The 23,210-nt window shown below is 45.7% G+C and overlaps 1 protein-coding gene and 14 non-coding genes across 15 annotated transcripts in view; 14 read left to right on the top strand and 1 right to left on the bottom strand.

The window, feature by feature from the left end:
• The window catches only part of LOC142488078 (uncharacterized), a 908,622-nt gene that overhangs the window by 755,817 nt on the left and 129,595 nt on the right, over window positions 1-23,210 (bottom strand). The window lies entirely within an intron of this gene.
• Window positions 855-973, top strand: LOC142488983 (5S ribosomal RNA). Its single transcript, XR_012799778.1, has one exon. It is a non-coding gene; the product is annotated as a 5S ribosomal RNA (ribosomal RNA).
• LOC142488954 (5S ribosomal RNA) lies at window positions 2,666-2,784 on the top strand. Its single transcript, XR_012799750.1, has one exon. It is a non-coding gene; the product is annotated as a 5S ribosomal RNA (ribosomal RNA).
• LOC142488982 (5S ribosomal RNA) lies at window positions 4,270-4,388 on the top strand. Its single transcript, XR_012799777.1, has one exon. It is a non-coding gene; the product is annotated as a 5S ribosomal RNA (ribosomal RNA).
• LOC142488953 (5S ribosomal RNA) lies at window positions 6,081-6,199 on the top strand. Its single transcript, XR_012799749.1, has one exon. It is a non-coding gene; the product is annotated as a 5S ribosomal RNA (ribosomal RNA).
• LOC142488951 (5S ribosomal RNA) lies at window positions 7,892-8,010 on the top strand. Its single transcript, XR_012799747.1, has one exon. It is a non-coding gene; the product is annotated as a 5S ribosomal RNA (ribosomal RNA).
• LOC142488980 (5S ribosomal RNA) lies at window positions 9,466-9,584 on the top strand. The gene has a single exon (XR_012799776.1). It is a non-coding gene; the product is annotated as a 5S ribosomal RNA (ribosomal RNA).
• LOC142488979 (5S ribosomal RNA) lies at window positions 11,070-11,188 on the top strand. The gene has a single exon (XR_012799775.1). It is a non-coding gene; the product is annotated as a 5S ribosomal RNA (ribosomal RNA).
• Window positions 12,881-12,999, top strand: LOC142488947 (5S ribosomal RNA). Its single transcript, XR_012799743.1, has one exon. It is a non-coding gene; the product is annotated as a 5S ribosomal RNA (ribosomal RNA).
• LOC142488936 (5S ribosomal RNA) lies at window positions 14,692-14,810 on the top strand. The gene has a single exon (XR_012799732.1). It is a non-coding gene; the product is annotated as a 5S ribosomal RNA (ribosomal RNA).
• Window positions 16,221-16,339, top strand: LOC142488925 (5S ribosomal RNA). The gene has a single exon (XR_012799721.1). It is a non-coding gene; the product is annotated as a 5S ribosomal RNA (ribosomal RNA).
• LOC142488978 (5S ribosomal RNA) lies at window positions 17,795-17,913 on the top strand. Its single transcript, XR_012799774.1, has one exon. It is a non-coding gene; the product is annotated as a 5S ribosomal RNA (ribosomal RNA).
• Window positions 19,606-19,724, top strand: LOC142488914 (5S ribosomal RNA). The gene has a single exon (XR_012799711.1). It is a non-coding gene; the product is annotated as a 5S ribosomal RNA (ribosomal RNA).
• Window positions 21,180-21,298, top strand: LOC142488904 (5S ribosomal RNA). Its single transcript, XR_012799707.1, has one exon. It is a non-coding gene; the product is annotated as a 5S ribosomal RNA (ribosomal RNA).
• LOC142488903 (5S ribosomal RNA) lies at window positions 22,991-23,109 on the top strand. Its single transcript, XR_012799706.1, has one exon. It is a non-coding gene; the product is annotated as a 5S ribosomal RNA (ribosomal RNA).

Raw genomic sequence — 23,210 nt, 5'->3', positions numbered from 1 at the left:
CTTTGGCTTCATAACCTTTGCTGCCAAAGTTCCTGCTGGGCCTGCCAGGCATTGCAAAGCAATCCTTACAAGCAGTATCTTGCACTTGCCTTTGCCAGACAAAGAACACTTCATGTTTCTCACACGCTGCTTGAACACTTTTTCTGCTCCTGCACTCACTAGGGGCCTGCTACGCAAAATTCACAACAACAATGGACATTAGTCCAACTCAAGTCAATAGATCATGTGCCATCATTACTTGCCTGAGACACAAAACAGGAAAACCTGTGGGCCTGAGGAGGAAAGCAGCTCCCCCGCAGCCATCACCTGTGTCCTGGCTGCTTCAAAAGCTTCTGCACTGGCCTCCTGTTTGACAAAGCTAAGCAGTGTGCGTGTGTGGGACCTACAAAAGAGGCTGCTTCTCTCAAATGTTTTGCTCCTGCGTTCAGAAGGGCATCCTTCGTATGAAGAAAAAAAGAAAAGAAAGAAGAAGTAGCTTCCCAACAACGGCCAACACATGAAAAAAGATAGCTCATATAATGTTCTTCTTCATCCAAATAGTCCAAAGCAAATTGACATGAAAGTGTAGAGGACATGCAATTGCTACACTGCACAAATGAATGAAGGCTAAGCAGCATGTGAAAAAGCAGCATGTGAAAAAGCAGCATGTGAAAAAGCAGCATGTGAAAAAGCAGCATGTGAAAAAGCAGCATGTGAAAAAGCAGCATGTGAAAAAGCAGCATGTGAAAAAGCAGCATGTGAAAAAGCAGCATGTGAGAAAGCAGCATGTGAGAAAGCAGCATGTGGGAGGAACCAGGCAGTGACACCACAAGAGCAGCATGCGTATAACAGGACACAGAGTGAGCACTGTCTTTGCCTACGGCCACACCACCCTGAATGCGCCCGATCTCGTCTGATCTCGGACGCTAAGCAGGGTCAGGCCTGGTTAGTACTTGGATGGGAGACCGCCTGGGAATACCAGGTGCTGTAGGCTTTTGCTTTTCATTGCTATCAACACTTAACAGGAGGGGGCAATCTTCTCAATGCTCATTTTTTTCTTGCACATTCACAACAGCAACAAACTCGGCGGCAGCAAAACAACTTTTCATCCTTCCTTTCTTCACTAGATTGATTTCGCTAGCAAATGTTTTACCAGGAAGTAGTAATACATTCAGAGCTACCTCTCATTTCAAACCATGTCCTGGCCACAAAGTTATCATGCTTACAAATACATGCTTACAAATACATTGTTACATGAAGTCAGCAAGGTTATACATTGTATACAAGACATTGCATGCACAGTAACACATAGTACAGTATATGTTAGAGGCGGATGGAACACTTACAGACTACATTCAAATGGGAGACAGCAGCTTTACTTTTCAAAGAACTTAGACTGCTGATGGTGGCGGATGAGAGTCTCCTGTAGATTGTTCCAGTTTTGGGGTGCACGGTAAGAGAAGGAGAAGCGGCCGGATACTTTGTTCAACCTTGGGGCCATCAACAGTGTTTTGGAGTCACATGTTAAGTCCCATGATAAGTGTTGCATGTGCTAGGGGTGAGGAGCTTGTTCAGATAGACGGCTAGCTTGCCCACAAAGTATTTGAAGGCAAACGCACGTGTCACTTTGGCTTCATAACCTTTGCTGCCAAAGTTCCTGCTGGGCCTGCCAGGCATTGCAAAGCAATCCTTACAAGCAGTATCTTGCACTTGCCTTTGCCAGACAAAGAACACTTCATGTTTCTCACACGCTGCTTGAACACTTTTTCTGCTCCTGCACTCACTAGGGGCCTGCTACGCCTTGCACAGCCATCCTCCATAGCAAAGCCCAGCTGCAGGGCCTCTTCCGTAGCTTCAAGGCCTTGCATGCCTTCCCTGGCTCCTCTGCATGTTTAGGCCCAAAAGCCTAGTCACAAAAAAAAGCAGCAGCAGAGAACACAGCACGGGCTCACTTATTTCCTCCATGTTTCGTTAAGGCCGCTGACGTCAAGTGTGCACAAAGGGGCAATGGAACATTTCACTATTTGCCTGGGAAAATTCACAACAACAATGGACATTGTAACATTTCACTATTTGCCTGGGAAAATTCACAACAACAATGGACATTAGTCCAACTCAAGTCAATAGATCATGTGCCATCATTACTTGCCTGAGACACAAAACAGGAAAACCTGTGGGCCTGAGGAGGAAAGCAGCTCCCCCGCAGCCATCACCTGTGTCCTGGCTGCTTCAAAAGCTTCTGCACTGGCCTCCTGTTTGACAAAGCTAAGCAGTGTGCGTGTGTGGGACCTACAAAAGAGGCTGCTTCTCTCAAATGTTTTGCTCCTGCGTTCAGAAGGGCATCCTTCGTATGAAGAAAAAAAGAAAAGAAAGAAGAAGTAGCTTCCCAACAACGGCCAACACATGAAAAAAGATAGCTCATATAATGTTCTTCTTCATCCAAATAGTCCAAAGCAAATTGACATGAATGTGTAGAGGACATGCAATTGCTACACTGCACAAATGAATGAAGGCTAAGCAGCATGTGAAAAAGCAGCATGTGAAAAAGCAGCATGTGAAAAAGCAGCATGTGAAAAAGCAGCATGTGAAAAAGCAGCATGTGAGAAAGCAGCATGTGGGAGGAACCAGGCAGTGACACCACAAGAGCAGCATGCGTATAACAGGACACAGAGTGAGCACTGTCTTTGCCTACGGCCACACCACCCTGAATGCGCCCGATCTCGTCTGATCTCGGAAGCTAAGCAGGGTCGGGCCTGGTTAGTACTTGGATGGGAGACCGCCTGGGAATACCAGGTGCTGTAGGCTTTTGCTTTTCATTGCTATCAACACTTAACAGGAGGGGGCAATCTTCTCAATGCTCATTTTTTTCTTGCACATTCACAACAGCAACAAACTCGGCGGCAGCAAAACAACTTTTCATCCTTCCTTTCTTCACTAGATTGATTTCGCTAGCAAATGTTTTACCAGGAAGTAGTAATACATTCAGAGCTACCTCTCATTTCAAACCATGTCCTGGCCACAAAGTTATCATGCTTACAAATACATGCTTACAAATACATTGTTACATGAAGTCAGCAAGGTTATACATTGTATACAAGACATTGCATGCACAGTAACACATAGTACAGTATATGTTAGAGGCGGATGGAACACTTACAGACTACATTCAAATGGGAGACAGCAGCTTTACTTTTCAAAGAACTTAGACTGCTGATGGTGGCGGATGAGAGTCTCCTGTAGATTGTTCCAGTTTTGGGGTGCACGGTAAGAGAAGGAGAAGCGGCCGGATACTTTGTTCAACCTTGGGGCCATCAACAGTGTTTTGGAGTCACATGTTAAGTCCCATGATAAGTGTTGCATGTGCTAGGGGTGAGGAGCTTGTTCAGATAGACGGCTAGCTTGCCCACAAAGTATTTGAAGGCAAACGCACGTGTCACTTTGGCTTCATAACCTTTGCTGCCAAAGTTCCTGCTGGGCCTGCCAGGCATTGCAAAGCAATCCTTACAAGCAGTATCTTGCACTTGCCTTTGCCAGACAAAGAACACTTCATGTTTCTCACACGCTGCTTGAACACTTTTTCTGCTCCTGCACTCACTAGGGGCCTGCTACGCAAAATTCACAACAACAATGGACATTAGTCCAACTCAAGTCAATAGATCATGTGCCATCATTACTTGCCTGAGACACAAAACAGGAAAACCTGTGGGCCTGAGGAGGAAAGCAGCTCCCCCGCAGCCATCACCTGTGTCCTGGCTGCTTCAAAAGCTTCTGCACTGGCCTCCTGTTTGACAAAGCTAAGCAGTGTGCGTGTGTGGGACCTACAAAAGAGGCTGCTTCTCTCAAATGTTTTGCTCCTGCGTTCAGAAGGGCATCCTTCGTATGAAGAAAAAAAGAAAAGAAAGAAGAAGTAGCTTCCCAACAACGGCCAACACATGAAAAAAGATAGCTCATATAATGTTCTTCTTCATCCAAATAGTCCAAAGCAAATTGACATGAAAGTGTAGAGGACATGCAATTGCTACACTGCACAAATGAATGAAGGCTAAGCAGCATGTGAAAAAGCAGCATGTGAAAAAGCAGCATGTGAAAAAGCAGCATGTGAAAAAGCAGCATGTGAAAAAGCAGCATGTGAAAAAGCAGCATGTGAAAAAGCAGCATGTGAAAAAGCAGCATGTGAAAAAGCAGCATGTGAGAAAGCAGCATGTGAGAAAGCAGCATGTGGGAGGAACCAGGCAGTGACACCACAAGAGCAGCATGCGTATAACAGGACACAGAGTGAGCACTGTCTTTGCCTACGGCCACACCACCCTGAATGCGCCCGATCTCGTCTGATCTCGGACGCTAAGCAGGGTCAGGCCTGGTTAGTACTTGGATGGGAGACCGCCTGGGAATACCAGGTGCTGTAGGCTTTTGCTTTTCATTGCTATCAACACTTAACAGGAGGGGGCAATCTTCTCAATGCTCATTTTTTTCTTGCACATTCACAACAGCAACAAACTCGGCGGCAGCAAAACAACTTTTCATCCTTCCTTTCTTCACTAGATTGATTTCGCTAGCAAATGTTTTACCAGGAAGTAGTAATACATTCAGAGCTACCTCTCATTTCAAACCATGTCCTGGCCACAAAGTTATCATGCTTACAAATACATGCTTACAAATACATTGTTACATGAAGTCAGCAAGGTTATACATTGTATACAAGACATTGCATGCACAGTAACACATAGTACAGTATATGTTAGAGGCGGATGGAACACTTACAGACTACATTCAAATGGGAGACAGCAGCTTTACTTTTCAAAGAACTTAGACTGCTGATGGTGGCGGATGAGAGTCTCCTGTAGATTGTTCCAGTTTTGGGGTGCACGGTAAGAGAAGGAGAAGCGGCCGGATACTTTGTTCAACCTTGGGGCCATCAACAGTGTTTTGGAGTCACATGTTAAGTCCCATGATAAGTGTTGCATGTGCTAGGGGTGAGGAGCTTGTTCAGATAGACGGCTAGCTTGCCCACAAAGTATTTGAAGGCAAACGCACGTGTCACTTTGGCTTCATAACCTTTGCTGCCAAAGTTCCTGCTGGGCCTGCCAGGCATTGCAAAGCAATCCTTACAAGCAGTATCTTGCACTTGCCTTTGCCAGACAAAGAACACTTCATGTTTCTCACACGCTGCTTGAACACTTTTTCTGCTCCTGCACTCACTAGGGGCCTGCTACGCCTTGCACAGCCATCCTCCATAGCAAAGCCCAGCTGCAGGGCCTCTTCCGTAGCTTCAAGGCCTTGCATGCCTTCCCTGGCTCCTCTGCATGTTTAGGCCCAAAAGCCTAGTCACAAAAAAAAGCAGCAGCAGAGAACACAGCACGGGCTCACTTATTTCCTCCATGTTTCGTTAAGGCCGCTGACGTCAAGTGTGCACAAAGGGGCAATGGAACATTTCACTATTTGCCTGGGAAAATTCACAACAACAATGGACATTGTAACATTTCACTATTTGCCTGGGAAAATTCACAACAACAATGGACATTAGTCCAACTCAAGTCAATAGATCATGTGCCATCATTACTTGCCTGAGACACAAAACAGGAAAACCTGTGGGCCTGAGGAGGAAAGCAGCTCCCCCGCAGCCATCACCTGTGTCCTGGCTGCTTCAAAAGCTTCTGCACTGGCCTCCTGTTTGACAAAGCTAAGCAGTGTGCGTGTGTGGGACCTACAAAAGAGGCTGCTTCTCTCAAATGTTTTGCTCCTGCGTTCAGAAGGGCATCCTTCGTATGAAGAAAAAAAGAAAAGAAAGAAGAAGTAGCTTCCCAACAACGGCCAACACATGAAAAAAGATAGCTCATATAATGTTCTTCTTCATCCAAATAGTCCAAAGCAAATTGACATGAATGTGTAGAGGACATGCAATTGCTACACTGCACAAATGAATGAAGGCTAAGCAGCATGTGAAAAAGCAGCATGTGAAAAAGCAGCATGTGAAAAAGCAGCATGTGAAAAAGCAGCATGTGAAAAAGCAGCATGTGAGAAAGCAGCATGTGGGAGGAACCAGGCAGTGACACCACAAGAGCAGCATGCGTATAACAGGACACAGAGTGAGCACTGTCTTTGCCTACGGCCACACCACCCTGAATGCGCCCGATCTCGTCTGATCTCGGAAGCTAAGCAGGGTCGGGCCTGGTTAGTACTTGGATGGGAGACCGCCTGGGAATACCAGGTGCTGTAGGCTTTTGCTTTTCATTGCTATCAACACTTAACAGGAGGGGGCAATCTTCTCAATGCTCATTTTTTTCTTGCACATTCACAACAGCAACAAACTCGGCGGCAGCAAAACAACTTTTCATCCTTCCTTTCTTCACTAGATTGATTTCGCTAGCAAATGTTTTACCAGGAAGTAGTAATACATTCAGAGCTACCTCTCATTTCAAACCATGTCCTGGCCACAAAGTTATCATGCTTACAAATACATGCTTACAAATACATTGTTACATGAAGTCAGCAAGGTTATACATTGTATACAAGACATTGCATGCACAGTAACACATAGTACAGTATATGTTAGAGGCGGATGGAACACTTACAGACTACATTCAAATGGGAGACAGCAGCTTTACTTTTCAAAGAACTTAGACTGCTGATGGTGGCGGATGAGAGTCTCCTGTAGATTGTTCCAGTTTTGGGGTGCACGGTAAGAGAAGGAGAAGCGGCCGGATACTTTGTTCAACCTTGGGGCCATCAACAGTGTTTTGGAGTCACATGTTAAGTCCCATGATAAGTGTTGCATGTGCTAGGGGTGAGGAGCTTGTTCAGATAGACGGCTAGCTTGCCCACAAAGTATTTGAAGGCAAACGCACGTGTCACTTTGGCTTCATAACCTTTGCTGCCAAAGTTCCTGCTGGGCCTGCCAGGCATTGCAAAGCAATCCTTACAAGCAGTATCTTGCACTTGCCTTTGCCAGACAAAGAACACTTCATGTTTCTCACACGCTGCTTGAACACTTTTTCTGCTCCTGCACTCACTAGGGGCCTGCTACGCCTTGCACAGCCATCCTCCATAGCAAAGCCCAGCTGCAGGGCCTCTTCCGTAGCTTCAAGGCCTTGCATGCCTTCCCTGGCTCCTCTGCATGTTTAGGCCCAAAAGCCTAGTCACAAAAAAAAGCAGCAGCAGAGAACACAGCACGGGCTCACTTATTTCCTCCATGTTTCGTTAAGGCCGCTGACGTCAAGTGTGCACAAAGGGGCAATGGAACATTTCACTATTTGCCTGGGAAAATTCACAACAACAATGGACATTGTAACATTTCACTATTTGCCTGGGAAAATTCACAACAACAATGGACATTAGTCCAACTCAAGTCAATAGATCATGTGCCATCATTACTTGCCTGAGACACAAAACAGGAAAACCTGTGGGCCTGAGGAGGAAAGCAGCTCCCCCGCAGCCATCACCTGTGTCCTGGCTGCTTCAAAAGCTTCTGCACTGGCCTCCTGTTTGACAAAGCTAAGCAGTGTGCGTGTGTGGGACCTACAAAAGAGGCTGCTTCTCTCAAATGTTTTGCTCCTGCGTTCAGAAGGGCATCCTTCGTATGAAGAAAAAAAGAAAAGAAAGAAGAAGTAGCTTCCCAACAACGGCCAACACATGAAAAAAGATAGCTCATATAATGTTCTTCTTCATCCAAATAGTCCAAAGCAAATTGACATGAATGTGTAGAGGACATGCAATTGCTACACTGCACAAATGAATGAAGGCTAAGCAGCATGTGAAAAAGCAGCATGTGAAAAAGCAGCATGTGAAAAAGCAGCATGTGAAAAAGCAGCATGTGAAAAAGCAGCATGTGAGAAAGCAGCATGTGGGAGGAACCAGGCAGTGACACCACAAGAGCAGCATGCGTATAACAGGACACAGAGTGAGCACTGTCTTTGCCTACGGCCACACCACCCTGAATGCGCCCGATCTCGTCTGATCTCGGAAGCTAAGCAGGGTCGGGCCTGGTTAGTACTTGGATGGGAGACCGCCTGGGAATACCAGGTGCTGTAGGCTTTTGCTTTTCATTGCTATCAACACTTAACAGGAGGGGGCAATCTTCTCAATGCTCATTTTTTTCTTGCACATTCACAACAGCAACAAACTCGGCGGCAGCAAAACAACTTTTCATCCTTCCTTTCTTCACTAGATTGATTTCGCTAGCAAATGTTTTACCAGGAAGTAGTAATACATTCAGAGCTACCTCTCATTTCAAACCATGTCCTGGCCACAAAGTTATCATGCTTACAAATACATGCTTACAAATACATTGTTACATGAAGTCAGCAAGGTTATACATTGTATACAAGACATTGCATGCACAGTAACACATAGTACAGTATATGTTAGAGGCGGATGGAACACTTACAGACTACATTCAAATGGGAGACAGCAGCTTTACTTTTCAAAGAACTTAGACTGCTGATGGTGGCGGATGAGAGTCTCCTGTAGATTGTTCCAGTTTTGGGGTGCACGGTAAGAGAAGGAGAAGCGGCCGGATACTTTGTTCAACCTTGGGGCCATCAACAGTGTTTTGGAGTCACATGTTAAGTCCCATGATAAGTGTTGCATGTGCTAGGGGTGAGGAGCTTGTTCAGATAGACGGCTAGCTTGCCCACAAAGTATTTGAAGGCAAACGCACGTGTCACTTTGGCTTCATAACCTTTGCTGCCAAAGTTCCTGCTGGGCCTGCCAGGCATTGCAAAGCAATCCTTACAAGCAGTATCTTGCACTTGCCTTTGCCAGACAAAGAACACTTCATGTTTCTCACACGCTGCTTGAACACTTTTTCTGCTCCTGCACTCACTAGGGGCCTGCTACGCAAAATTCACAACAACAATGGACATTAGTCCAACTCAAGTCAATAGATCATGTGCCATCATTACTTGCCTGAGACACAAAACAGGAAAACCTGTGGGCCTGAGGAGGAAAGCAGCTCCCCCGCAGCCATCACCTGTGTCCTGGCTGCTTCAAAAGCTTCTGCACTGGCCTCCTGTTTGACAAAGCTAAGCAGTGTGCGTGTGTGGGACCTACAAAAGAGGCTGCTTCTCTCAAATGTTTTGCTCCTGCGTTCAGAAGGGCATCCTTCGTATGAAGAAAAAAAGAAAAGAAAGAAGAAGTAGCTTCCCAACAACGGCCAACACATGAAAAAAGATAGCTCATATTATGTTCTTCTTCATCCAAATAGTCCAAAGCAAATTGACATGAAAGTGTAGAGGACATGCAATTGCTACACTGCACAAATGAATGAAGGCTAAGCAGCATGTGAAAAAGCAGCATGTGAAAAAGCAGCATGTGAAAAAGCAGCATGTGAAAAAGCAGCATGTGAAAAAGCAGCATGTGAAAAAGCAGCATGTGAAAAAGCAGCATGTGAAAAAGCAGCATGTGAGAAAGCAGCATGTGGGAGGAACCAGGCAGTGACACCACAAGAGCAGCATGCGTATAACAGGACACAGAGTGAGCACTGTCTTTGCCTACGGCCACACCACCCTGAATGCGCCCGATCTCGTCTGATCTCGGACGCTAAGCAGGGTCAGGCCTGGTTAGTACTTGGATGGGAGACCGCCTGGGAATACCAGGTGCTGTAGGCTTTTGCTTTTCATTGCTATCAACACTTAACAGGAGGGGGCAATCTTCTCAATGCTCATTTTTTTCTTGCACATTCACAACAGCAACAAACTCGGCGGCAGCAAAACAACTTTTCATCCTTCCTTTCTTCACTAGATTGATTTCGCTAGCAAATGTTTTACCAGGAAGTAGTAATACATTCAGAGCTACCTCTCATTTCAAACCATGTCCTGGCCACAAAGTTATCATGCTTACAAATACATGCTTACAAATACATTGTTACATGAAGTCAGCAAGGTTATACATTGTATACAAGACATTGCATGCACAGTAACACATAGTACAGTATATGTTAGAGGCGGATGGAACACTTACAGACTACATTCAAATGGGAGACAGCAGCTTTACTTTTCAAAGAACTTAGACTGCTGATGGTGGCGGATGAGAGTCTCCTGTTGATTGTTCCAGTTTTGGGGTGCACGGTAAGAGAAGGAGAAGCGGCCGGATACTTTGTTCAACCTTGGGGCCATCAACAGTGTTTTGGAGTCACATGTTAAGTCCCATGATAAGTGTTGCATGTGCTAGGGGTGAGGAGCTTGTTCAGATAGACGGCTAGCTTGCCCACAAAGTATTTGAAGGCAAACGCACGTGTCACTTTGGCTTCATAACCTTTGCTGCCAAAGTTCCTGCTGGGCCTGCCAGGCATTGCAAAGCAATCCTTACAAGCAGTATCTTGCACTTGCCTTTGCCAGACAAAGAACACTTCATGTTTCTCACACGCTGCTTGAACACTTTTTCTGCTCCTGCACTCACTAGGGGCCTGCTACGCAAAATTCACAACAACAATGGACATTAGTCCAACTCAAGTCAATAGATCATGTGCCATCATTACTTGCCTGAGACACAAAACAGGAAAACCTGTGGGCCTGAGGAGGAAAGCAGCTCCCCCGCAGCCATCACCTGTGTCCTGGCTGCTTCAAAAGCTTCTGCACTGGCCTCCTGTTTGACAAAGCTAAGCAGTGTGCGTGTGTGGGACCTACAAAAGAGGCTGCTTCTCTCAAATGTTTTGCTCCTGCGTTCAGAAGGGCATCCTTCGTATGAAGAAAAAAAGAAAAGAAAGAAGAAGTAGCTTCCCAACAACGGCCAACACATGAAAAAAGATAGCTCATATAATGTTCTTCTTCATCCAAATAGTCCAAAGCAAATTGACATGAAAGTGTAGAGGACATGCAATTGCTACACTGCACAAATGAATGAAGGCTAAGCAGCATGTGAAAAAGCAGCATGTGAAAAAGCAGCATGTGAAAAAGCAGCATGTGAAAAAGCAGCATGTGAAAAAGCAGCATGTGAAAAAGCAGCATGTGAAAAAGCAGCATGTGAAAAAGCAGCATGTGAAAAAGCAGCATGTGAGAAAGCAGCATGTGAGAAAGCAGCATGTGGGAGGAACCAGGCAGTGACACCACAAGAGCAGCATGCGTATAACAGGACACAGAGTGAGCACTGTCTTTGCCTACGGCCACACCACCCTGAATGCGCCCGATCTCGTCTGATCTCGGACGCTAAGCAGGGTCAGGCCTGGTTAGTACTTGGATGGGAGACCGCCTGGGAATACCAGGTGCTGTAGGCTTTTGCTTTTCATTGCTATCAACACTTAACAGGAGGGGGCAATCTTCTCAATGCTCATTTTTTTCTTGCACATTCACAACAGCAACAAACTCGGCGGCAGCAAAACAACTTTTCATCCTTCCTTTCTTCACTAGATTGATTTCGCTAGCAAATGTTTTACCAGGAAGTAGTAATACATTCAGAGCTACCTCTCATTTCAAACCATGTCCTGGCCACAAAGTTATCATGCTTACAAATACATGCTTACAAATACATTGTTACATGAAGTCAGCAAGGTTATACATTGTATACAAGACATTGCATGCACAGTAACACATAGTACAGTATATGTTAGAGGCGGATGGAACACTTACAGACTACATTCAAATGGGAGACAGCAGCTTTACTTTTCAAAGAACTTAGACTGCTGATGGTGGCGGATGAGAGTCTCCTGTAGATTGTTCCAGTTTTGGGGTGCACGGTAAGAGAAGGAGAAGCGGCCGGATACTTTGTTCAACCTTGGGGCCATCAACAGTGTTTTGGAGTCACATGTTAAGTCCCATGATAAGTGTTGCATGTGCTAGGGGTGAGGAGCTTGTTCAGATAGACGGCTAGCTTGCCCACAAAGTATTTGAAGGCAAACGCACGTGTCACTTTGGCTTCATAACCTTTGCTGCCAAAGTTCCTGCTGGGCCTGCCAGGCATTGCAAAGCAATCCTTACAAGCAGTATCTTGCACTTGCCTTTGCCAGACAAAGAACACTTCATGTTTCTCACACGCTGCTTGAACACTTTTTCTGCTCCTGCACTCACTAGGGGCCTGCTACGCCTTGCACAGCCATCCTCCATAGCAAAGCCCAGCTGCAGGGCCTCTTCCGTAGCTTCAAGGCCTTGCATGCCTTCCCTGGCTCCTCTGCATGTTTAGGCCCAAAAGCCTAGTCACAAAAAAAAGCAGCAGCAGAGAACACAGCACGGGCTCACTTATTTCCTCCATGTTTCGTTAAGGCCGCTGACGTCAAGTGTGCACAAAGGGGCAATGGAACATTTCACTATTTGCCTGGGAAAATTCACAACAACAATGGACATTGTAACATTTCACTATTTGCCTGGGAAAATTCACAACAACAATGGACATTAGTCCAACTCAAGTCAATAGATCATGTGCCATCATTACTTGCCTGAGACACAAAACAGGAAAACCTGTGGGCCTGAGGAGGAAAGCAGCTCCCCCGCAGCCATCACCTGTGTCCTGGCTGCTTCAAAAGCTTCTGCACTGGCCTCCTGTTTGACAAAGCTAAGCAGTGTGCGTGTGTGGGACCTACAAAAGAGGCTGCTTCTCTCAAATGTTTTGCTCCTGCGTTCAGAAGGGCATCCTTCGTATGAAGAAAAAAAGAAAAGAAAGAAGAAGTAGCTTCCCAACAACGGCCAACACATGAAAAAAGATAGCTCATATAATGTTCTTCTTCATCCAAATAGTCCAAAGCAAATTGACATGAATGTGTAGAGGACATGCAATTGCTACACTGCACAAATGAATGAAGGCTAAGCAGCATGTGAAAAAGCAGCATGTGAAAAAGCAGCATGTGAAAAAGCAGCATGTGAAAAAGCAGCATGTGAAAAAGCAGCATGTGAGAAAGCAGCATGTGGGAGGAACCAGGCAGTGACACCACAAGAGCAGCATGCGTATAACAGGACACAGAGTGAGCACTGTCTTTGCCTACGGCCACACCACCCTGAATGCGCCCGATCTCGTCTGATCTCGGAAGCTAAGCAGGGTCGGGCCTGGTTAGTACTTGGATGGGAGACCGCCTGGGAATACCAGGTGCTGTAGGCTTTTGCTTTTCATTGCTATCAACACTTAACAGGAGGGGGCAATCTTCTCAATGCTCATTTTTTTCTTGCACATTCACAACAGCAACAAACTCGGCGGCAGCAAAACAACTTTTCATCCTTCCTTTCTTCACTAGATTGATTTCGCTAGCAAATGTTTTACCAGGAAGTAGTAATACATTCAGAGCTACCTCTCATTTCAAACCATGTCCTGGCCACAAAGTTATCATGCTTACAAATACATGCTTACAAATACATTGTTACATGAAGTCAGCAAGGTTATACATTGTATACAAGACATTGCATGCACAGTAACACATAGTACAGTATATGTTAGAGGCGGATGGAACACTTACAGACTACATTCAAATGGGAGACAGCAGCTTTACTTTTCAAAGAACTTAGACTGCTGATGGTGGCGGATGAGAGTCTCCTGTAGATTGTTCCAGTTTTGGGGTGCACGGTAAGAGAAGGAGAAGCGGCCGGATACTTTGTTCAACCTTGGGGCCATCAACAGTGTTTTGGAGTCACATGTTAAGTCCCATGATAAGTGTTGCATGTGCTAGGGGTGAGGAGCTTGTTCAGATAGACGGCTAGCTTGCCCACAAAGTATTTGAAGGCAAACGCACGTGTCACTTTGGCTTCATAACCTTTGCTGCCAAAGTTCCTGCTGGGCCTGCCAGGCATTGCAAAGCAATCCTTACAAGCAGTATCTTGCACTTGCCTTTGCCAGACAAAGAACACTTCATGTTTCTCACACGCTGCTTGAACACTTTTTCTGCTCCTGCACTCACTAGGGGCCTGCTACGCCTTGCACAGCCATCCTCCATAGCAAAGCCCAGCTGCAGGGCCTCTTCCGTAGCTTCAAGGCCTTGCATGCCTTCCCTGGCTCCTCTGCATGTTTAGGCCCAAAAGCCTAGTCACAAAAAAAAGCAGCAGCAGAGAACACAGCACGGGCTCACTTATTTCCTCCATGTTTCGTTAAGGCCGCTGACGTCAAGTGTGCACAAAGGGGCAATGGAACATTTCACTATTTGCCTGGGAAAATTCACAACAACAATGGACATTGTAACATTTCACTATTTGCCTGGGAAAATTCACAACAACAATGGACATTAGTCCAACTCAAGTCAATAGATCATGTGCCATCATTACTTGCCTGAGACACAAAACAGGAAAACCTGTGGGCCTGAGGAGGAAAGCAGCTCCCCCGCAGCCATCACCTGTGTCCTGGCTGCTTCAAAAGCTTCTGCACTGGCCTCCTGTTTGACAAAGCTAAGCAGTGTGCGTGTGTGGGACCTACAAAAGAGGCTGCTTCTCTCAAATGTTTTGCTCCTGCGTTCAGAAGGGCATCCTTCGTATGAAGAAAAAAAGAAAAGAAAGAAGAAGTAGCTTCCCAACAACGGCCAACACATGAAAAAAGATAGCTCATATAATGTTCTTCTTCATCCAAATAGTCCAAAGCAAATTGACATGAATGTGTAGAGGACATGCAATTGCTACACTGCACAAATGAATGAAGGCTAAGCAGCATGTGAAAAAGCAGCATGTGAAAAAGCAGCATGTGAAAAAGCAGCATGTGAAAAAGCAGCATGTGAAAAAGCAGCATGTGAGAAAGCAGCATGTGGGAGGAACCAGGCAGTGACACCACAAGAGCAGCATGCGTATAACAGGACACAGAGTGAGCACTGTCTTTGCCTACGGCCACACCACCCTGAATGCGCCCGATCTCGTCTGATCTCGGAAGCTAAGCAGGGTCGGGCCTGGTTAGTACTTGGATGGGAGACCGCCTGGGAATACCAGGTGCTGTAGGCTTTTGCTTTTCATTGCTATCAACACTTAACAGGAGGGGGCAATCTTCTCAATGCTCATTTTTTTCTTGCACATTCACAACAGCAACAAACTCGGCGGCAGCAAAACAACTTTTCATCCTTCCTTTCTTCACTAGATTGATTTCGCTAGCAAATGTTTTACCAGGAAGTAGTAATACATTCAGAGCTACCTCTCATTTCAAACCATGTCCTGGCCACAAAGTTATCATGCTTACAAATACATGCTTACAAATACATTGTTACATGAAGTCAGCAAGGTTATACATTGTATACAAGACATTGCATGCACAGTAACACATAGTACAGTATATGTTAGAGGCGGATGGAACACTTACAGACTACATTCAAATGGGAGACAGCAGCTTTACTTTTCAAAGAACTTAGACTGCTGATGGTGGCGGATGAGAGTCTCCTGTAGATTGTTCCAGTTTTGGGGTGCACGGTAAGAGAAGGAGAAGCGGCCGGATACTTTGTTCAACCTTGGGGCCATCAACAGTGTTTTGGAGTCACATGTTAAGTCCCATGATAAGTGTTGCATGTGCTAGGGGTGAGGAGCTTGTTCAGATAGACGGCTAGCTTGCCCACAAAGTATTTGAAGGCAAACGCACGTGTCACTTTGGCTTCATAACCTTTGCTGCCAAAGTTCCTGCTGGGCCTGCCAGGCATTGCAAAGCAATCCTTACAAGCAGTATCTTGCACTTGCCTTTGCCAGACAAAGAACACTTCATGTTTCTCACACGCTGCTTGAACACTTTTTCTGCTCCTGCACTCACTAGGGGCCTGCTACGCAAAATTCACAACAACAATGGACATTAGTCCAACTCAAGTCAATAGATCATGTGCCATCATTACTTGCCTGAGACACAAAACAGGAAAACCTGTGGGCCTGAGGAGGAAAGCAGCTCCCCCGCAGCCATCACCTGTGTCCTGGCTGCTTCAAAAGCTTCTGCACTGGCCTCCTGTTTGACAAAGCTAAGCAGTGTGCGTGTGTGGGACCTACAAAAGAGGCTGCTTCTCTCAAATGTTTTGCTCCTGCGTTCAGAAGGGCATCCTTCGTATGAAGAAAAAAAGAAAAGAAAGAAGAAGTAGCTTCCCAACAACGGCCAACACATGAAAAAAGATAGCTCATATTATGTTCTTCTTCATCCAAATAGTCCAAAGCAAATTGACATGAAAGTGTAGAGGACATGCAATTGCTACACTGCACAAATGAATGAAGGCTAAGCAGCATGTGAAAAAGCAGCATGTGAAAAAGCAGCATGTGAAAAAGCAGCATGTGAAAAAGCAGCATGTGAAAAAGCAGCATGTGAGAAAGCAGCATGTGGGAGGAACCAGGCAGTGACACCACAAGAGCAGCATGCGTATAACAGGACACAGAGTGAGCACTGTCTTTGCCTACGGCCACACCACCCTGAATGCGCCCGATCTCGTCTGATCTCGGAAGCTAAGCAGGGTCGGGCCTGGTTAGTACTTGGATGGGAGACCGCCTGGGAATACCAGGTGCTGTAGGCTTTTGCTTTTCATTGCTATCAACACTTAACAGGAGGGGGCAATCTTCTCAATGCTCATTTTTTTCTTGCACATTCACAACAGCAACAAACTCGGCGGCAGCAAAACAACTTTTCATCCTTCCTTTCTTCACTAGATTGATTTCGCTAGCAAATGTTTTACCAGGAAGTAGTAATACATTCAGAGCTACCTCTCATTTCAAACCATGTCCTGGCCACAAAGTTATCATGCTTACAAATACATGCTTACAAATACATTGTTACATGAAGTCAGCAAGGTTATACATTGTATACAAGACATTGCATGCACAGTAACACATAGTACAGTATATGTTAGAGGCGGATGGAACACTTACAGACTACATTCAAATGGGAGACAGCAGCTTTACTTTTCAAAGAACTTAGACTGCTGATGGTGGCGGATGAGAGTCTCCTGTAGATTGTTCCAGTTTTGGGGTGCACGGTAAGAGAAGGAGAAGCGGCCGGATACTTTGTTCAACCTTGGGGCCATCAACAGTGTTTTGGAGTCACATGTTAAGTCCCATGATAAGTGTTGCATGTGCTAGGGGTGAGGAGCTTGTTCAGATAGACGGCTAGCTTGCCCACAAAGTATTTGAAGGCAAACGCACGTGTCACTTTGGCTTCATAACCTTTGCTGCCAAAGTTCCTGCTGGGCCTGCCAGGCATTGCAAAGCAATCCTTACAAGCAGTATCTTGCACTTGCCTTTGCCAGACAAAGAACACTTCATGTTTCTCACACGCTGCTTGAACACTTTTTCTGCTCCTGCACTCACTAGGGGCCTGCTACGCAAAATTCACAACAACAATGGACATTAGTCCAACTCAAGTCAATAGATCATGTGCCATCATTACTTGCCTGAGACACAAAACAGGAAAACCTGTGGGCCTGAGGAGGAAAGCAGCTCCCCCGCAGCCATCACCTGTGTCCTGGCTGCTTCAAAAGCTTCTGCACTGGCCTCCTGTTTGACAAAGCTAAGCAGTGTGCGTGTGTGGGACCTACAAAAGAGGCTGCTTCTCTCAAATGTTTTGCTCCTGCGTTCAGAAGGGCATCCTTCGTATGAAGAAAAAAAGAAAAGAAAGAAGAAGTAGCTTCCCAACAACGGCCAACACATGAAAAAAGATAGCTCATATTATGTTCTTCTTCATCCAAATAGTCCAAAGCAAATTGACATGAAAGTGTAGAGGACATGCAATTGCTACACTGCACAAATGAATGAAGGCTAAGCAGCATGTGAAAAAGCAGCATGTGAAAAAGCAGCATGTGAAAAAGCAGCATGTGAAAAAGCAGCATGTGAAAAAGCAGCATGTGAAAAAGCAGCATGTGAAAAAGCAGCATGTGAAAAAGCAGCATGTGAGAAAGCAGCATGTGGGAGGAACCAGGCAGTGACACCACAAGAGCAGCATGCGTATAACAGGACACAGAGTGAGCACTGTCTTTGCCTACGGCCACACCACCCTGAATGCGCCCGATCTCGTCTGATCTCGGACGCTAAGCAGGGTCAGGCCTGGTTAGTACTTGGATGGGAGACCGCCTGGGAATACCAGGTGCTGTAGGCTTTTGCTTTTCATTGCTATCAACACTTAACAGGAGGGGGCAATCTTCTCAATGCTCATTTTTTTCTTGCACATTCACAACAGCAACAAACTCGGCGGCAGCAAAACAACTTTTCATCCTTCCTTTCTTCACTAGATTGATTTCGCTAGCAAATGTTTTACCAGGAAGTAGTAATACATTCAGAGCTACCTCTCATTTCAAACCATGTCCTGGCCACAAAGTTATCATGCTTACAAATACATGCTTACAAATACATTGTTACATGAAGTCAGCAAGGTTATACATTGTATACAAGACATTGCATGCACAGTAACACATAGTACAGTATATGTTAGAGGCGGATGGAACACTTACAGACTACATTCAAATGGGAGACAGCAGCTTTACTTTTCAAAGAACTTAGACTGCTGATGGTGGCGGATGAGAGTCTCCTGTTGATTGTTCCAGTTTTGGGGTGCACGGTAAGAGAAGGAGAAGCGGCCGGATACTTTGTTCAACCTTGGGGCCATCAACAGTGTTTTGGAGTCACATGTTAAGTCCCATGATAAGTGTTGCATGTGCTAGGGGTGAGGAGCTTGTTCAGATAGACGGCTAGCTTGCCCACAAAGTATTTGAAGGCAAACGCACGTGTCACTTTGGCTTCATAACCTTTGCTGCCAAAGTTCCTGCTGGGCCTGCCAGGCATTGCAAAGCAATCCTTACAAGCAGTATCTTGCACTTGCCTTTGCCAGACAAAGAACACTTCATGTTTCTCACACGCTGCTTGAACACTTTTTCTGCTCCTGCACTCACTAGGGGCCTGCTACGCCTTGCACAGCCATCCTCCATAGCAAAGCCCAGCTGCAGGGCCTCTTCCGTAGCTTCAAGGCCTTGCATGCCTTCCCTGGCTCCTCTGCATGTTTAGGCCCAAAAGCCTAGTCACAAAAAAAAGCAGCAGCAGAGAACACAGCACGGGCTCACTTATTTCCTCCATGTTTCGTTAAGGCCGCTGACGTCAAGTGTGCACAAAGGGGCAATGGAACATTTCACTATTTGCCTGGGAAAATTCACAACAACAATGGACATTGTAACATTTCACTATTTGCCTGGGAAAATTCACAACAACAATGGACATTAGTCCAACTCAAGTCAATAGATCATGTGCCATCATTACTTGCCTGAGACACAAAACAGGAAAACCTGTGGGCCTGAGGAGGAAAGCAGCTCCCCCGCAGCCATCACCTGTGTCCTGGCTGCTTCAAAAGCTTCTGCACTGGCCTCCTGTTTGACAAAGCTAAGCAGTGTGCGTGTGTGGGACCTACAAAAGAGGCTGCTTCTCTCAAATGTTTTGCTCCTGCGTTCAGAAGGGCATCCTTCGTATGAAGAAAAAAAGAAAAGAAAGAAGAAGTAGCTTCCCAACAACGGCCAACACATGAAAAAAGATAGCTCATATAATGTTCTTCTTCATCCAAATAGTCCAAAGCAAATTGACATGAATGTGTAGAGGACATGCAATTGCTACACTGCACAAATGAATGAAGGCTAAGCAGCATGTGAAAAAGCAGCATGTGAAAAAGCAGCATGTGAAAAAGCAGCATGTGAAAAAGCAGCATGTGAAAAAGCAGCATGTGAGAAAGCAGCATGTGGGAGGAACCAGGCAGTGACACCACAAGAGCAGCATGCGTATAACAGGACACAGAGTGAGCACTGTCTTTGCCTACGGCCACACCACCCTGAATGCGCCCGATCTCGTCTGATCTCGGAAGCTAAGCAGGGTCGGGCCTGGTTAGTACTTGGATGGGAGACCGCCTGGGAATACCAGGTGCTGTAGGCTTTTGCTTTTCATTGCTATCAACACTTAACAGGAGGGGGCAATCTTCTCAATGCTCATTTTTTTCTTGCACATTCACAACAGCAACAAACTCGGCGGCAGCAAAACAACTTTTCATCCTTCCTTTCTTCACTAGATTGATTTCGCTAGCAAATGTTTTACCAGGAAGTAGTAATACATTCAGAGCTACCTCTCATTTCAAACCATGTCCTGGCCACAAAGTTATCATGCTTACAAATACATGCTTACAAATACATTGTTACATGAAGTCAGCAAGGTTATACATTGTATACAAGACATTGCATGCACAGTAACACATAGTACAGTATATGTTAGAGGCGGATGGAACACTTACAGACTACATTCAAATGGGAGACAGCAGCTTTACTTTTCAAAGAACTTAGACTGCTGATGGTGGCGGATGAGAGTCTCCTGTAGATTGTTCCAGTTTTGGGGTGCACGGTAAGAGAAGGAGAAGCGGCCGGATACTTTGTTCAACCTTGGGGCCATCAACAGTGTTTTGGAGTCACATGTTAAGTCCCATGATAAGTGTTGCATGTGCTAGGGGTGAGGAGCTTGTTCAGATAGACGGCTAGCTTGCCCACAAAGTATTTGAAGGCAAACGCACGTGTCACTTTGGCTTCATAACCTTTGCTGCCAAAGTTCCTGCTGGGCCTGCCAGGCATTGCAAAGCAATCCTTACAAGCAGTATCTTGCACTTGCCTTTGCCAGACAAAGAACACTTCATGTTTCTCACACGCTGCTTGAACACTTTTTCTGCTCCTGCACTCACTAGGGGCCTGCTACGCAAAATTCACAACAACAATGGACATTAGTCCAACTCAAGTCAATAGATCATGTGCCATCATTACTTGCCTGAGACACAAAACAGGAAAACCTGTGGGCCTGAGGAGGAAAGCAGCTCCCCCGCAGCCATCACCTGTGTCCTGGCTGCTTCAAAAGCTTCTGCACTGGCCTCCTGTTTGACAAAGCTAAGCAGTGTGCGTGTGTGGGACCTACAAAAGAGGCTGCTTCTCTCAAATGTTTTGCTCCTGCGTTCAGAAGGGCATCCTTCGTATGAAGAAAAAAAGAAAAGAAAGAAGAAGTAGCTTCCCAACAACGGCCAACACATGAAAAAAGATTGCTCATATAATGTTCTTCTTCATCCAAATAGTCCAAAGCAAATTGACATGAATGTGTAGAGGACATGCAATTGCTACACTGCACAAATGAATGAAGGCTAAGCAGCATGTGAAAAAGCAGCATGTGAAAAGGCAGCATGTGAAAAAGCAGCATGTGAAAAAGCAGCATGTGAAAAAGCAGCATGTGAAAAAGCAGCATGTGAAAAAGCAGCATGTGAAAAAGCAGCATGTGAAAAAGCAGCATGTGGGAGGAACCAGGCAGTGACACCACAAGAGCAGCATGCGTATAACAGGACACAAAGTGAGCACTGTCTTTGCCTACGGCCACACCACCCTGAATGCGCCCGATCTCGTCTGATCTCGGAAGCTAAGCAGGGTCGGGCCTGGTTAGTACTTGGATGGGAGACCGCCTGGGAATACCAGGTGCTGTAGGCTTTTGCTTTTCATTGCTATCAACACTTAACAGGAGGGGGCAATCTTCTCAATGCTCATTTTTTTCTTGCACATTCACAACAGCAACAAACTCGGCGGCAGCAAAACAACTTTTCATCCTTCCTTTCTTCACTAGATTGATTTCGCTAGCAAATGTTTTACCAGGAAGTAGTAATACATTCAGAGCTACCTCTCATTTCAAACCATGTCCTGGCCACAAAGTTATCATGCTTACAAATACATGCTTACAAATACATTGTTACATGAAGTCAGCAAGGTTATACATTGTATACAAGACATTGCATGCACAGTAACACATAGTACAGTATATGTTAGAGGCGGATGGAACACTTACAGACTACATTCAAATGGGAGACAGCAGCTTTACTTTTCAAAGAACTTAGACTGCTGATGGTGGCGGATGAGAGTCTCCTGTAGATTGTTCCAGTTTTGGGGTGCACGGTAAGAGAAGGAGAAGCGGCCGGATACTTTGTTCAACCTTGGGGCCATCAACAGTGTTTTGGAGTCACATGTTAAGTCCCATGATAAGTGTTGCATGTGCTAGGGGTGAGGAGCTTGTTCAGATAGACGGCTAGCTTGCCCACAAAGTATTTGAAGGCAAACGCACGTGTCACTTTGGCTTCATAACCTTTGCTGCCAAAGTTCCTGCTGGGCCTGCCAGGCATTGCAAAGCAATCCTTACAAGCAGTATCTTGCACTTGCCTTTGCCAGACAAAGAACACTTCATGTTTCTCACACGCTGCTTGAACACTTTTTCTGCTCCTGCACTCACTAGGGGCCTGCTACGCCTTGCACAGCCATCCTCCATAGCAAAGCCCAGCTGCAGGGCCTCTTCCGTAGCTTCAAGGCCTTGCATGCCTTCCCTGGCTCCTCTGCATGTTTAGGCCCAAAAGCCTAGTCACAAAAAAAAGCAGCAGCAGAGAACACAGCACGGGCTCACTTATTTCCTCCATGTTTCGTTAAGGCCGCTGACGTCAAGTGTGCACAAAGGGGCAATGGAACATTTCACTATTTGCCTGGGAAAATTCACAACAACAATGGACATTGTAACATTTCACTATTTGCCTGGGAAAATTCACAACAACAATGGACATTAGTCCAACTCAAGTCAATAGATCATGTGCCATCATTACTTGCCTGAGACACAAAACAGGAAAACCTGTGGGCCTGAGGAGGAAAGCAGCTCCCCCGCAGCCATCACCTGTGTCCTGGCTGCTTCAAAAGCTTCTGCACTGGCCTCCTGTTTGACAAAGCTAAGCAGTGTGCGTGTGTGGGACCTACAAAAGAGGCTGCTTCTCTCAAATGTTTTGCTCCTGCGTTCAGAAGGGCATCCTTCGTATGAAGAAAAAAAGAAAAGAAAGAAGAAGTAGCTTCCCAACAACGGCCAACACATGAAAAAAGATAGCTCATATAATGTTCTTCTTCATCCAAATAGTCCAAAGCAAATTGACATGAATGTGTAGAGGACATGCAATTGCTACACTGCACAAATGAATGAAGGCTAAGCAGCATGTGAAAAAGCAGCATGTGAAAAAGCAGCATGTGAAAAAGCAGCATGTGAAAAAGCAGCATGTGAAAAAGCAGCATGTGAGAAAGCAGCATGTGGGAGGAACCAGGCAGTGACACCACAAGAGCAGCATGCGTATAACAGGACACAGAGTGAGCACTGTCTTTGCCTACGGCCACACCACCCTGAATGCGCCCGATCTCGTCTGATCTCGGAAGCTAAGCAGGGTCGGGCCTGGTTAGTACTTGGATGGGAGACCGCCTGGGAATACCAGGTGCTGTAGGCTTTTGCTTTTCATTGCTATCAACACTTAACAGGAGGGGGCAATCTTCTCAATGCTCATTTTTTTCTTGCACATTCACAACAGCAACAAACTCGGCGGCAGCA

This window comes from Ascaphus truei, chromosome 2 (genome assembly GCF_040206685.1).
Source record: "Ascaphus truei isolate aAscTru1 chromosome 2, aAscTru1.hap1, whole genome shotgun sequence".
NCBI lineage: Eukaryota > Metazoa > Chordata > Amphibia > Anura > Ascaphidae > Ascaphus > Ascaphus truei.
The sequence above is the reverse complement of the archived record's forward strand: the minus strand, read 5'-3'. Positions and strand labels throughout refer to the sequence as shown.